The sequence below is a fragment of the Dipodomys spectabilis genome, unplaced genomic scaffold (genome assembly GCF_019054845.1).
Source record: "Dipodomys spectabilis isolate Male_0828 unplaced genomic scaffold, ASM1905484v1 ptg000188l, whole genome shotgun sequence".
Taxonomy (NCBI): domain Eukaryota; kingdom Metazoa; phylum Chordata; class Mammalia; order Rodentia; family Heteromyidae; genus Dipodomys; species Dipodomys spectabilis.
In genome coordinates this window covers 5655193-5670415 of record NW_024870865.1, presented here as the reverse complement: position 1 = coordinate 5670415, position 15223 = coordinate 5655193, and positions in this window count along the sequence as shown.

Here is a 15223-nt window from a genome sequence, read left to right as displayed (position 1 = left end):
CAGCCTGGCCATCTCCCAAGCCTCCCCCAAGTGCTCAGGGATTCAGCATCTGTGGCTCAGCCAGGCTTCCCAAGGTTGCCTGAGCTGATTCCCCTGTGAGGAGCCTGCCTGGCCGCCCAGCCTCAGCCTGCCAGCCTTATTCTATCCCAGTGTACATCTGCCTTCTTTTTCCTCCCCCAGTCACAGGGTCAGGCCATTTTCTCGAGGCTTCTCCATCCTCTGTTGTTCTCTGCTTGAGCACCTACTAACCCTTCCAAGCTTCGCTGTCCATTTGCCAGAGATTCCAGCCCTTCCTGGAATCCTCCGATGTGGCTCCAAGCCTCCATGTTAAGGTTACTGGGATTATTGTGTGGAAGGGGATAAATTCCTCCAACTGTGAGAGCAGACTAGAGTGTGAGGCAGACCTTTTAGTGCTATTCTCGAAACATTTTTCATTTTGCTCCTTGTAGGGCATCTTGCCCTTCTCTCTGGGACAGAAAGGCTTCTTCCATCTCCAGCATCTGATTGCTGGTGTTATACCTCCAGCACTCATGTTCCGGCTAGTACCTGAGATAGTCACTGTGTTTACCAGGTCCCTGAGTGACCTTACATGGCACAGCCTCCCCATCTGACCCACAATGGGCATGTTGCACAACTAGAGAATGGCCTTTGTTAAGCCACTACCATGGTTACCAGTCAGAGCATCAGTAACCTAACCAAAGCCATGCTTGGCATTGGGAGACACAGAGCAAGTGCCTGATAGTGGACGGAGAATGAGCTACAGATAAGCAGCAAGTCAACTCAAGAAAGGTGCTTCTCAGCCCAAAAATGGGCATCTACTGTGTGCTAGATCTGGGCGAACATTGTTTTTGAAGGATTTTTCCTGTAGCAATAAAGCTGTTAGGGAATCAAGTGGGCTTCTTAAGGCTGGTACCTGCCAGAGACCCACATCAGGGTGTGTAGCATTGTGCTCTAGAACTAGACAACCTACCTTATTCCGTGGTTCAGCTGCCTACTGAAGCATGATCTAGTAGTATGTTATAAAACATCTGCTTGCCCCAAACAGCTAGAGTTCAAAAAAGCTTTGTGGGTTTGACTATTGACAGGAATGTGAAGTGATCTCAAATCATGACAGGGATGTGAAGTAACTCCAAATCATGACATGTATCAGGATTAAAAAGTTACCCCGAGGGTCAATGACTGCACAACAATGTGGCATTGTTGCATATTTCACAGCAAAGCATGTGACTGAACCCAAGGACTAGAATCAGGAAAGGGCCCTCTTCATGTGACACACACACAAAATTCATATGGCAAAAAGTACAGGCAGGTGTCCCATTGGGGAATTTGCCCAAAGAAAAGAGGATCATTTAGCTCACATTGCTGGGGGTGCAACAGCATGACCTCACCCCACAGCATGGCCTTACAATGGCCATGCTGAGGATGTAATACAAGACAGGGTGAGCACATGGTGGCAAACCGGAGCCAGAGAGGAGGCCAGCAGCCACCTCTGAGGTGCTAAAAAGGTCCCCTTACCTCTTCATATTGGACACCCATATCCAGTAATTATCACAGATCACATGGGGGATTTGAGCCTGTAAAGGGAAGCTCTTGGACAGAGGGGGCATGCTGATGGGAGGAGCTAGGAAAATAAATTAAAGAAGCTATAGGAAGCTAAATGTCAAGTCCCTCCTCTCCAGTTTTCAGGCTGTGGGCTGGGACCTGGGGAGCTCATGTGACCCAAGTCCTCCTTCCTAGAGAAGGGTCTTTCAACATTTGTTGAAGTCAGTGCTCTTCTACCATTTAGAACCAGGTCTTCTTCGTAGTTAAATGAATCTGGGTGGCTAAATTTTCCTGACATTGTGCAAAAGAAAAAAAAAAAAAAAAAGATGGAGAAAAGAGAGTTACAACCCTTGTTAATGGTAACTAACGCCAACAAGTGCCTGCCTTTGCCTAGTGCCCTGTGCCCTTTGCCCTTTGCCATGTGTCCTTTACCTTGGTGAAAAGATGACTCCCGCTGGGAGATGGTGGCTCACACCTGTCATCCTAGCGACTCGGGAGGCTGAGATCTGAGGATCGCGGTTCAAAGACAGCTCGGGCAGGAAAAGCCATGAGACTTACCTTCAATAAACCACCAGAAAACTGGAAGTGGCTCAAGTGGTAGAGCACTAGCTTGAGCTGAAGAGCCTGAAGGACAGCGCCCAGGCCCGGGACCAACAATAACAACAACAACAACAAGATTCCAGATGCTGGCATTTTTTTTACACACCTCAAGCCATCGACCCATCCAGGACTCCACGAAAACCCCCTGCAATACCCCCCCACCCCCACACATCGAAGGAGTGGGAATCCGCAGGCTGCTGCTGCCCGTCTACCCTGAAGGGGGGGAAAGAAACAAAAGGCAGCCACAGGAGCGGTGTAGAGCACATAATCGTTTTTATGGCCTTACAGATCTGGTGCATCGAAACAAAAGTCTCCATTCTACATCCCATCCTTTTCGTCCCCCACAGAGGTGAGATCCAGCCCAGGAGTCCGCTCCTCCTTCAGCCCGCGGCCCCGCGGCCTCGCCGCTGCCGTCTGCCCCGCGCACGCCACGCCGGCAGGTGTTCGACGCCAGCCTCCAGGTGGTTCTTCGAGGCCGGACGCTGGGTGGAAAAGGGGTCCCCTCGGGTGAAGAAAACGCAAATCAACCCAAACAAAAAGCCAAGAAACCTCCGACGCCTTCCTCGCCGCACCCTCACCTCCCCGAGGCCGCTCTTCTTGTTGCCTCGCGGGTCTAAAGATAAGCTGCAGAGTGGAGATGTTTCCCCGGCCTGAGTCTTAACAGTAGAGGTGGAGGAGGAAGGAGAGCGACAAGATGAGGACACTGAGTGAAGACTGCAGGGCGCTGACGTCGCTCGAGCCACCTTCGCTGCTGCCCGCCGCGGGGGTCTCCGCCCCGGCCGTGGTCTCCTCCTGGGCGTCCAACTGCGAGGGTAGAAGCAGCGCCAGGAGCAGCAGCCCCAGCCCCAGCCTGGTCATCATGCCCCCTCCCATGTCAGAGAATCGGCGGCGCCGCGTCTGGCTCACTGCTCCGAGCTCCCGGGCGGACAGCGGCCGACGGTGCAGGCAGGTGAGGCAGGTGCAGGCGCGGGCGAAGTAAGCAGGCCCAGCCGGGGGCCCGGCCTTATATACCAGAGAGGGCGTCACGCTGACGTCACAAGCGTCCATCGTGAGCGCTCGCCCCGCCCTCCCCCGGACTGGCTCCGCCCACCTCGGCTCCGCCCACCTCGGCTCCTTTCCCCTCCTCCCGCCCCCTCCGCCCTCCCCCAGCCCGGCCCAGGACCCTGGACAAATGGCTTTGCTTTTGCAACTTCTGAATGTTCACAGCACCTCCAGCCCATTACTTAAGACATTTAAGGGTCCCATCCTCTTGCTTCCAAGCAGCTTGTGGCTGAAAGCTCTTAGAATATAAAAGGACCTACCGAGATGATCATGACTCCTACCTTACCACACACCGTCTTTGACACGACAGAGATTAATTTTGTACTTAATCTTCTTCTTGTTGTGGTTTTAAAGAAACATAAAATCAAGCCGGGCGCCGATGGCTCATGCCTGTAATCCTAGCTACTCAGGAGGCTGAGATCTGAGGATGGATGTTCAAAGCCAGCCCGGGAAGGAAAGGCTGTGAGACTCATCTCCAATAAACCACTAGAAAAACCAGAATGGCCCTGTGGCTCAAGTGGTAGAGCGCTGGCCTTGAGCTGAAGAGCACAGGGACAACACCCAAACCCAGAGTTCAAGCCCCATGATGGACAAAAAACTTAAAAAATCATAAATTCATTTCTTTAAAAGGTTGCTGTATGTACCTGGTTTCAAGCACATCTTGTGCTATTTGAAAGAGGCATAGATTTATTGTTCTTGGAGGTTTCTATATGATGAGATTTGTATTTTTCCAACTTTTCTAAACTGAGGGTGGATAGATAGATAGATAGATAGATAGATAGATAGACAGACAGACAGACAGACAGACAGACAGACAGATAGGACAAGATACAAGATAGGATATAGAGATAAATGGTAGATATCAAGTGAATATATAATTGGTTGGGAGTCTTTTTGTTGGTTTTGAAGAATGAGGTTGGGGAATTCAACCCATGGGAAACCAAAGTGAAAGCTCCTTTTAAAACCTAAGAGTATAGATGCAAATTAAAGAGCAATGTCATAATTAACTGAAAATAATAAACATATGCAGTCATGAGATGTGGTCTGCTTTGCGGAATTGAAATGGGGAAAAGGTAAGAATACATTCACTGATGGGTGAATCTGGGGCTTGACTTCAGTAAGAAATCAAGGAGGAATTCTCAAATCTTGCCTTGGATCCTTTCCTGGATTGAGCACCTACTTTAAAGTTCCCCAATATCTTATTTCATTTCATCGTGTAAATATTTTCTTTGAATTCTAGAAAATGACAGCCTGCTTTCTCTTTGCTTACTCTGGTTGGATTTCCGAATGTTTTTTCTCCATCTTTGGGACGGCTTGCCTTGAGAGCTCGCTAATCCCTTTTTTGTTCCATTTGGGGGATGGTCCCACACAATCTGGGGTCCCTTCTTTACATATATTTTTGCAGACAAGAACATTAAGATACAGATTCATGGGGCCAGGCCATGTTCCAATAGGTGTCTGGATCTATTTGAATCAACACCACATGGGAGGTTAGAGCAATAAACTTGACTCCTCTGCCAACATCTTTCAAGGACAAAGTTCTTCTCAGTCTATCGTTCCTCTCAAATGTTTTCAGACTTTCAACTAACAAATTAAATTCAGCCACCCTCCTTCACTTTACTAGTGACTCAACAGGACCCTATGATCTATAGTTTGAAATGAAGATGGAAAGCTGTGTTCCTGGATTTCTCATCTATTCCAGCAAATTGGGACATTGGAAGGCCAACATATCAGAGGTTACCCCTCTGCAGTCTTGCATGTCAGACCTCTGCTCAAAGGTCTTCCCTCACAATACAGAGTGCTACCATTGTTGGTGGTTGCCTAGCAACAAAGGTGTAATCCTAGCTCCTCAGGAGACAAAGACATGGGAATATCAAGGTACAAGGCCAGCCTGGGGAAAGCATTAACAACACTTCACCTCAACCCAAAAAGCCCATCATGGTGGTGCATGTCTGAAATTTCAGTCATGTAGGAGGCCTGAATAGGAGAATCCAGATCCAAGGCCAGGCTGGGCAAAAATTACATGATCCAATCAGAAAACCAACTATAGGCAAAAAGTCTAGGAGCATGATTCAAGTGGTAGAGTGCTTATAAACAGCCTTGAGTAGAATCTCCAGTACTGCCAGAGATTGACAGAGACAGAAAGAAAAAGAGAGACCATTTCCCTTCTTTTGACCTCTTCTCTCCTCCACCAACATCCAGACTTGTCTCCTCCACATCTTTTAATCTCTGGTCTGCCCACTGCTATAATCCTTCCTTGGACCTGCTCTCCCTTCTCCTTTCCTGGAGCAGCTGCGGGATGGCGTGGAATCGGCCTGTCTGCAGCCTCTTTGCTTCCCTCTGCTCTTGGCACAAGAAACTTCAGGACAGCCAGACTTCATATGCCTTTACTGCCCTGACTCCTCCCTCAGGACTGCCCTGGCCACCTCATCCACAATGATGCACCTTTTTAAATTGGGGAGGTATCTGGCTTTCCCTATCACAGGGCTCTGCAGGCCTAGAACTTTCTTCCTCTACCCCAAACAGCTAAGAGTTCACTCATCTTTCAGATCTGTTGATTTACCATCTCCTCCATGACCCCCACCCACCCACGCACACCACTGGATTAGGACCCTTCACCTTAGGCTTTCTTTCACAGTCAAGCTCAGCTGATGGTTCCTTTCACCCCTGTAAGTGCATAATTTGCTTCCTCTTCCAATAGTCTGAGATCCTTGAGCTCAAAAACTATGTCTTTTGCCGGGTGCTGGTGGCTCATGCCTGTAATCTCAGCTACTCAGGAGGCTAAGATCTAAAGGATCTCAGTTCAAAGCCAGCTCAGGACAGGAAAGTCTGTGAGACTCGTCTCCAATTAGTAACCAAATGGCTGGAAATGGAGCTGTAGCTCAAAGTGGTTGAATGCTAGTCTTGAGAGGAGACAGTGCCTGGGTTCTGAGTTCAAGCCACGGGACTGGCACCAAAAAAAAAAAAAAAAAAAAAAAGCCAAAAGCTATCTTTTATTCATCAGTTGACTGTTTTTCCAATCCAGCATAGAGTAGGAATCCCCACCCAATATCTCTAAGTGAGGTATGGTAATAATAACTACTCCCTAATAAGCTCCACTGTGTACATTCTCCACCTGTTCCTCCAATATCCCTATGCTACAGGTGCTAACATGAGCCCCATTGAGAAGATGAGAGAGCAGACTCAGCGAGGCAAGAACTCGCCCAGAGCCCCACTGCCAGCCATCAGCTGAGCCAGGTCTCAAGGCCACGGAGCCTCTGACCCTTCACCACCTCACAACATGCTGCTACAAACCCTGTACTCACCTAACCACAGGGTTTCCTGGTCCTGCAGCGTAATTGTCCACTTAGGCACTTGCCTCTGCCGTTGGACTGAGCGCCCCTTAGGAATCATTTCTATCCTGATCGCCCCCCGTAGCTCAGGGCCTAAGGGCTTCCCACCTAAGCCATGGAATGAAGGAGAAGGGAGCGGGCTGGGCCCAGGTTCCTGGCTGGTCTACATTTGATAGGCTGTGCTCATCACCGGGTGAACTGGACAGCAAAGCAGCTCAGCCTTATTCTCTGATACGGATGCTGATATGCCTCGATCTAGATGCCTAGAAGGGAGGCTCCAGATGCCTGTTCTCTGCCCCTGTTAGCTACTTCATGAAGAGCTGTGGACTGACCGCAGCCTCAGGCTGGGCCCAGCTCAGCATGCAGATGAACTGCTGTTCCCTACAAAGGCAAACTCAGCCCAGACAGCCAAGCCTCCTGTGCCTCCCATGGCCCACTCCCCATTCAAGATGTGTAGAATTGCGGGAGGGAGGTAGGTCAGGGTGAACCAGAGCATGAGGCCCCCTGCAGGGCAAAGGAGTCCTAACTGAGGTCTCTCAACACCTGGACTGGACAGGATTTGGCCTGCAGTGGGCAGCATGTGCCCATCCAATAGAGATGTGGGAGCAGAAGAGTTTTGCCCCATTGTTGAAGAGCCGCTGGCTGGGCACCTGGCTGGAGCACCTAGGGCTCGCTGAGCCCTAGACTGACTGCTGACAGGCCAGGTTTGAACCAGCTCCATTATCTCCAGATGAAAGGACCTTGGGTTCATCTCATCACCTCTCTGGTGATGATGCATGGGACAGGCAGAAGTTGGCTTCTCGGACTCTAAAAGCTAGTCTTGTGGGGATTCTACGTTGGCAGAGTGGGGAGCCCCTGAGTTTTAAGAAATGGGGACGAGAGGGATCTGTATGTCACACAGTTCACTCAGGACCTTTATCTCTGTCCCTCTGTGGATCATGAGAGCAGAAAGACAATTAGAATGAAAAGCTTAGACCAGTGGTGGCACCAAGAAACTTCCACAGAATGCCACAGGTTGGAAAAGGACATAGTCCCCGCTGGCCCTTCCATCCTAGCAGCAACCTGAACCACTGTCTCAGCAGCCACGCCCACAGCAGCAGTGACCCCGCCCACAGCAGCAGTGACCCCGCCCATCACAGCCTCGAATCCTCCCATCACAGTAGTCACCCCGCCCATCACAATAACAGTCCTCTGGCTTGGCCCCCCTCCCTAGCAGAGCAGCACATCCTCTCGGTTCTCCCCGCACTTAGTGGAATAAGTGCTTTTACCACCCTGTTCTGCGGGAGAGACCGGCTCAGGATGACCACTCACCTGTTACACCACTAAACCCTGGAATCATTGGTGGGATAAAGGGATCTTCCAGACATCCTGATTCAAAAAGGGCACCTGAGATCCAGAGAAGGGCAGTAGCTTGTCAGAAAAAAAACCACTAGACAATTACTAGTACAGTGGAATAATATGGGAAAACCCTCATGCATAATGCCTAGATTGTAACCAAATGTCGGTAAATCTCCCCTTTGCTGTCCTGGCTGCTCCAAGGCTCCCATCACAGAGCTCTAGAAGGAAGTCCCTTCCAGGCACCATCAGGACACCACTAAAATGTGGAGTGGAGGACTTGAAGCAGTCAGCCCTCCCTGAGTCTGTAGTATACTCTGCTACCCCCATCCCAACCTGCTGGGACTACTGTCTGCCCAGAGGGTGAGTGGAGACTTCTCCTGTCTGACAACCACACCATCCACAGGTTCTCAGTGTGACCCCCATCCCACAACTCCTGAGGCCTGAGAGCCACGTCAGGAAGGGCCAGGTGGGAGGAAGGACTTGAAGGGAGCTAGACAGCTGGGCCCCAGGGCCCAACCAGGACTGCAGCACAGACTTAATGTTGGTGCACAGCATTAAGTTCCCTTAGACAAAATGTCCTCCCTGTGCACATTCTGTTGAATGGACTCAAGGGTCTGGCATTTTAAGATGTCTGCCTTCCTTCCTGTTTTAGCCTGTACTGCTAGAACAAAATGCTAGAGGCTAGTCAATTTATACCCAATGCTGATGGGCTTCTCACCATTCTAGGGGATGCAAAGTCCAAAACAAGGGACTGGCAGATTCCATATCTGGGGAAGGAGAGGATGGTGGTCTTCCTGCTTCTAAGACGATGACTTATTGCTATATCCTCACATGGCAGAGGCAGAAGAGCAAAAAAGACAAACTCCTCCTGCATGTGATTGTCTACATGAGTACTGCATTAAGACGGAATGAATTCCATCGGAAGGGTGTACATTTCTATGTGACTTTTGAAAGGATGAAGGCATTGGAGTCATACACCTCCCCATCCAAAATTCTCAGGGATTCCTCCCAGGGCCTTGAGGGCAGGCTTTGGAAGAACCCTCTCTCTGCTGCAGATTCTGTGGTGCTGGGCTTGGAGCCCAGCTCTTCACCTGATTGAGCCAACCAAGGCATTCACAGTGTTGCAGGGGTAGGGAAGAGGCTTCCTCCTGCGGCTGCAGCAAGTGCATCTGATGGCTCCTAAAGGCATCGCAACAGAGTCAGGAAGGGGCTGCACGGCCTTGACCTTCCCAGTGGAAGCAAACCAAATTGGCCTGTAAGAGCCTGGCACTAGCACACTCAAGTCCTGGTATGGGGAGCGGCCACCTCACTCCAAGTGAAAATGAACAGAACACCCACTGTTTGTCACCTTTGCTGACTAACAGCTGACTCTCAGCCAAATCAGAGCATCCCTCTATCAGTCCGTCACAGGTGTACCCAGCTTTAACAAATCCAGGGAGCCCTGTGTCTGGCCTCCATGTTCAGTGAGCCCTGCAGCTCATTTCTGGTTCTTAAGTTGCTTCCCCATTTTTCTCCATGGATACTATCCAGCCACATGGTAGCCATAGGTTCTTTCTGAATCTGTCCTTGTCCTGAGGCCGCCAGAATCCCAAACTCTTCGTTGGTCAATTAAACTCAGTTAAATTTAGTTTGTCCAAAGTTTTCCTTCTACAGATGCCCGCAGGATCCCATTTCTCCTATTTCAGCAGCAAACTCCTACAGGGTCCAAACTCTGCTGACAACAAACATAGCCCTGGGACCTTGCCCTCCTAGAGCTAGCTGAAGAAAAAGAAGTTACATTTATATGTAGAAAATTCCCACTTGTCAGAATTGTCTCTGGCCCTCCTTTTTCTCCTGCTTTCTTTCTCCCCTTCCATGCAGAAAGTGTATGCTTAGAAATCCCACCCTCTCCCCACCCCCACAGCCGCTGCCATTTGCTTTTGGAATCTCAGAGTGTGGCTGACAGGTAACATTTCCTCAGGGTTTGTGCCCATTTGCCAGAGCGGGGACACACACTACATGACAATCTGAGCTTGCCGAGGACCTGCTGTGCCCCAGGTCCTTGGCAACTGAGAGACAGGGTCACCATCCACACTGCCAGCTGGGTGAATCAACAGAAGCTCAAGGCAGTGTCAACTGAGTCTATGCCACATGGCAAGGTAGGAGGAGCAGCTGTGGAGGAGCCCAATTTAATCAGACAAGGCAAACAGGGAAATACTAAGAGGACTGAATAGAATACAGAAGCCAGCCAAGCACAGGAAACTGTCCACACCGAATGCAGAAAAAGTCCAGCCCATGAAATGCACCAGGCAGAAACACTGGGCTCTCAAAGTGTTCCCATGCATGTGAAATTCTACCATAGTCCAAGCAAGAGAGCCAATCAAGATCCCATAAGAAGGGAGATAGCCAATCAAAAGGAACATGACCAAAGGCACAAACCCCACTCCTGAAGTGCTATGCTCTTTTGTTTGGCTCCCTACTGTACCAATATCCTAATAGACCTTGGATTTTTTTTTTTTTATTCTCCTCTTTGAGTGTATTCTTTTTTGTTGGTGGTGGTGGTGGTGAACCTTGTTGTTGGTGGTGGGGCCTTGAACTCTGGGCCTGGGTGCTGTCCTTCAGCTCTTCAGTTCAAGGCTAGCACCCTACCATTTGAGTCATAGTGCCGCCTCCGGTTTTCTGGTGGTTAGCTGGAGATCAGAGTCTCACAGACTTTACTGCCAGGGCTGGCTTTGAACCATGATCCACAGATCTCAGCCTTCCTGAGTAGCTAGGATTACAGTTGAGTAAATTCTTTTGCCAACCAGTGGCTCCAAAAATCTACAACAGCAAGTGAGGGAACAGGGGAAAGAGAGACCTTCATAAGATGCTTACCCAAATCCCCTCAGCCACGTGGCCTATGATAGAGGCGCAAATGGTTCATAGATGTGTCTGGCCACTGGTTCTGCAGGTATCTCTGTGATTGTGTAATTTCCAGCCATCCTCCTCTTTTCTGGCAGAAGGAGATCAGATGTGTAAACTGCCTTTTCTATCTCCTTTCAGGGGGAGGGTTTGGTTAGGGAACAAGGCTCAGATTCATGGCAGCTTCCATTTTTGCTGGCAGGTTTGATCATCATTCTATCATTCTTCCTTATTACTGTTCACCAGAAAAGTTTCTGTTCCCAGTGAACTCCTCTCTCCCCCGCCACTCTCTTTCTCTTTCTTCTCTCTCTCCTACTACCTTCCCTCTATCTCTCCCTCTCTCATATCTTTTTTTTTAAATGATAGGAAAGTTTATTAGGAAAGAAATCCAACATAGAGATTACATGGTGCCACGAGAAGATGGTACCTTAGTTGATCTTCACCCATCTCCTGGGATACAGACATTGGCCTTAGGTTAGACAGGGAGAATTTGGGGCAGGAAGTCAGAAGGTGTGTGTAGTTAGCCAGTTAGCCAGTCCCATGTCAGGTGGGGCCAGAGGTGACCCAGACTCATGATCATCTTATTCTCTTCCTTGGCTTTTTCACACCATGTTGGTGCTCTGCAACTTACGCCACACTTCCAGTCTAGCATTTGCTGGTTCATTGGAGAGAGAAGTCTCCTGGAATTTCCTGCCCAGGCTGGTTTTGTATTTCAATCCCCAGATCACATGCTCCTGAGTAGCTAGGATTACAGGCATGAGCCACCAGTGCCTAGATGGTTTTGTTTCTTTGTTTGTCTTTGGTTACTTGGTTAGTTTTGTGGTGGTTGCTAGTCGAATCATTGTGCAAGATAATTCCAATTGAACATGTTCATTTATGTGTACAATGCATCTTGGTCACAGTCACCCCTTCCAATGTTTTCTTTCCAACCATCTATCTCTTCCCCACCTCTGTTAAATTCTATAGTTCCATTTCCACATGTGAACGTTGAGTATTATGACTATATTTGACCAATACCCCCTCTTTCCATTGGCCTGCCTGCCTCATTCTACTTCCACCCTCGACCCCAATCAAGACATGCTTTGGCTTACTAATACTCCTTTAGTTAAACTGTTAATGGTTCAAGAATCTCACTTCTGTATATACCATACTTTATTCATTTTGATCATGTACATACATGTCACATGACCCTGTGTACGTTTACATGTATGTGTATATTTTAGATTAAATAACTACGTATGAAAGAAAGCAGCACCCTTTATGTCTCTGAGCCTGGATTACTTCATTAAAATGATTTTTTTCAGATCCACCCATTTACCTGCAAATGACATGATTTTATTCTTCCTAGTGGAGGAATAAAATTCCATTATATATACAATATTTTCTTGATCCATTCCACTGTAAGGCATCTGGGAAATTTCCATACCTTGACTATTACGAATGGTACTGCAATAAACATGGGTGTGCTAGGGCCTTTATTATATCCTGACTTGCACTTTTTCAGATACATGTCCGAGCTTTCACTGGATCATAGAGTAGTTCTATGTTGAGTGTTCTGAGGAATCTCCATGCTGCTTTCCAGAGTGGTTGCAATAAATCCCATCAACCATGTGCTAGGGTTCCTTTCTCCACCCCATCTTACCATCATTTGTTATTCGAATGATTGGTGGTGACTATCCTGATAGGAGTGAGGTGGAATTGCAATGTTGTTTCCATTTGCATTTCCTTTATGGGCATTTTTTCATATATTTATTGGCCATTTGTACTTTTTCTGAGAAGTGTCTGTTTAGCTTCTCTCCCCATTGGGTTATTGATTCCTTGAGAGTTTTGTTTCAGTTTTTCACCATTATCTATGGTGTTGACTATAGATTTATTCTATATTGCCTTCATTATGTTAAGGCACAATCTTTCTGTTCCTAGCTTCTCCAGAGACTTTTATCATAAAAGGATGCTGAATTTCATCAAAGGCCTTTTCTGCCTCTATTATATTCTTTATCCTTGATTCACATTTGTAAAAATGAAATTGTTTAAATCTAAATACCTTACCTCACAGATAATTTTCAAGGAACACATAAACTACAGCACTCAAAAATTACAAAGGGGCCTGGGCGCTGGTGGTTCATACCTGTGAGCCTAGTGACTCAGAAGGCTGAGATCTGAGGATGACATGTCCAATCAGCCCATGCAGGAAAGTCTGTGAGACTCTTCTCCACTAAAACTACCCAAAAAAGCCAGAAGCAGAGCTGTGGTTAAAATCGTAGAACAGTAGCCTTGAGCAAAAGAAGCTCAGGGACAGCAGCAAGACCCTGCGTTCAACCTCAGGATTGGCACCAAAAAGAGAAAAAAATTACAACATTACAAATTTATATGTTGTGTTATATCTCTTGGTTTATGTGTACTAAGAAAACCTTGCAAACCAAGGAATAAAACCAACTTTGTTGTTTGTGTATGATCTTTTCGATTAGTTGCTGAATATGTTGTAAGGTGAATCATCCCAGAAGCCACATTTTGAAATACAGAATATCGGAGTCTTTATTATACAGTTAACAGGCTGCAGGCTGACAGTTGTTACAAAGGCCTGCAGCCCCCAAATACACATAACACAGCTAGGAAACAGGCTAAAGAAGAAAGAAAGAACAAAACAATACCAATCCAATTCAGCTCCAATGGAAAGCTGAATTGGAACACCGTGATGACTGGAGATGAGACAGGACACAGGACACAATCACAGAGACACACGTGGCACAGCATCATGGCGGCTAGACTGGTCCAGGCCTACATAGGTCAGCACAGGGAGCAGATGCTCAGTCCCAGACCCAGGCATTGGTCTGACAGATTCAGTAAGCTATCAGTCAAGTGCCCAACCCTGCCTCCAGGGATCTGGGCGTGCCCATTACCTGGGAGGTGGGAGTGTCACCTCCCCCCAGCATGAATACAAGATGCCAGAGCCTATCATCCAACATATGGCCAATATGGCAGCAGCCAGACCTGACCTCCTTCCTTGAAATATGGTTAGCAAGTATTTTACTGAGGTTTTTATGTCTATATTCATCAGAGATATTAACCTACAGTTCTCGTCTGTGGTGGCTGTTTTTGTTTCTTCCCTGTCTGGTTTGGAGAATGAGTGCAATACTGGCTCTATAGGATAAGTTTGGTAGTCACCCTCCTTTTCTGCATCTCTACCACTTGAGCCACAGCACCACTTCCAGCTTTTGCTGAATGGTTTATTGGAGATAAAAGTCTCCTGGACTTTTCTACTCAGGCTGATGTAGAACTGCAATCCTCAGATCTCAGCCTCCTGAATAGCTAGGATTACAGGCATGATCCACCAGCGCCTGGCTTAGTGTTCTCTTTCAAAGGTCTTGTAGAAATGAACTGTGGACCCATAAGTCCCCAGCTGTTTAAATGGGAGGTTCTTTATTATTGGTTCAATCTCATTGCTTACTCTATAGATCAGTTAAAATGGTGTACATCTTCTTGGCTCAATTTTGTTAGGTGGAGATTATCCAGGGATGCATCCATTTCTACTAGATTTTCTAGCTGATTTTTATTCCTTCACGATCTTCTGGATTTTGCTTTATTTTTTTTTACATTCCCATACTCATCTGTAATTTTATTTATTTGGGTAATTTCCCCTCTACTTTCATCAAACTGGCTAAGGGTTTAAAATTTTTATTTATCTTTTTAAGAGCAAACTTTTTCTTTTGTTCTTTGTCCGATTTTCTAGTTCCTATTTCACTGATTCCTACCTTAATTTTTATTGTTTATTTGCATCTATCTGGGGAGAGGTACACTGTTTGAGAAATAATTTGATATTTCTCTGTTTTATTCATGTTAAGATACTCATGGCTATAAACTATTCTGTTAGCACTGCCTTTTCTGTATTCCAAAGCTACTGGTACATTATGTTTCCATGTTCATTGAATAGTAGGAACTTTTGCATTTCTTGCTATTCCTTCAATGGCCCACTAATCATTCAGCAATGTGATCTTCCGTTTCCATGAGCTTGAATGTTTTCTGGTTTCTTTTGTTGTTAACCTCTAATTTTATTCCACTAAGGACTGATAGGAGACTAGTGGTTATTTCTACTTCCTTATATTCATAGAGACTTGTTTTATGGCCTAGAATAATAATGATCTATTTTGGAAAATGTTTTATAAGCTGCTGAGAAAAATATGCATTGTGCAGCTGCCCTATGAAGTATTCTGCAGGTGTCTCTTAGGTCCAATCATTCTACACTGTCATTTGAATCTGAGATTTGAGTTTTTGCCCAGATGATCTATCTGTTAGTGACAGTGCAGTATCAAAGTCTCCATTTGTCCTTGTGTTGGGGTCTATGTGAATCTTTAAATCCTGTAGTGTTTGTTTAACAAAGTTGAGTCTCCTGACATTTGGCACAGAGTTGCTAAGAATTGTATGCGATGACTTTCTTTGTCTCTTCTGACTAGTTTTTATTTCAGATATTTGTTGTCAGATGTGAATATACCTAT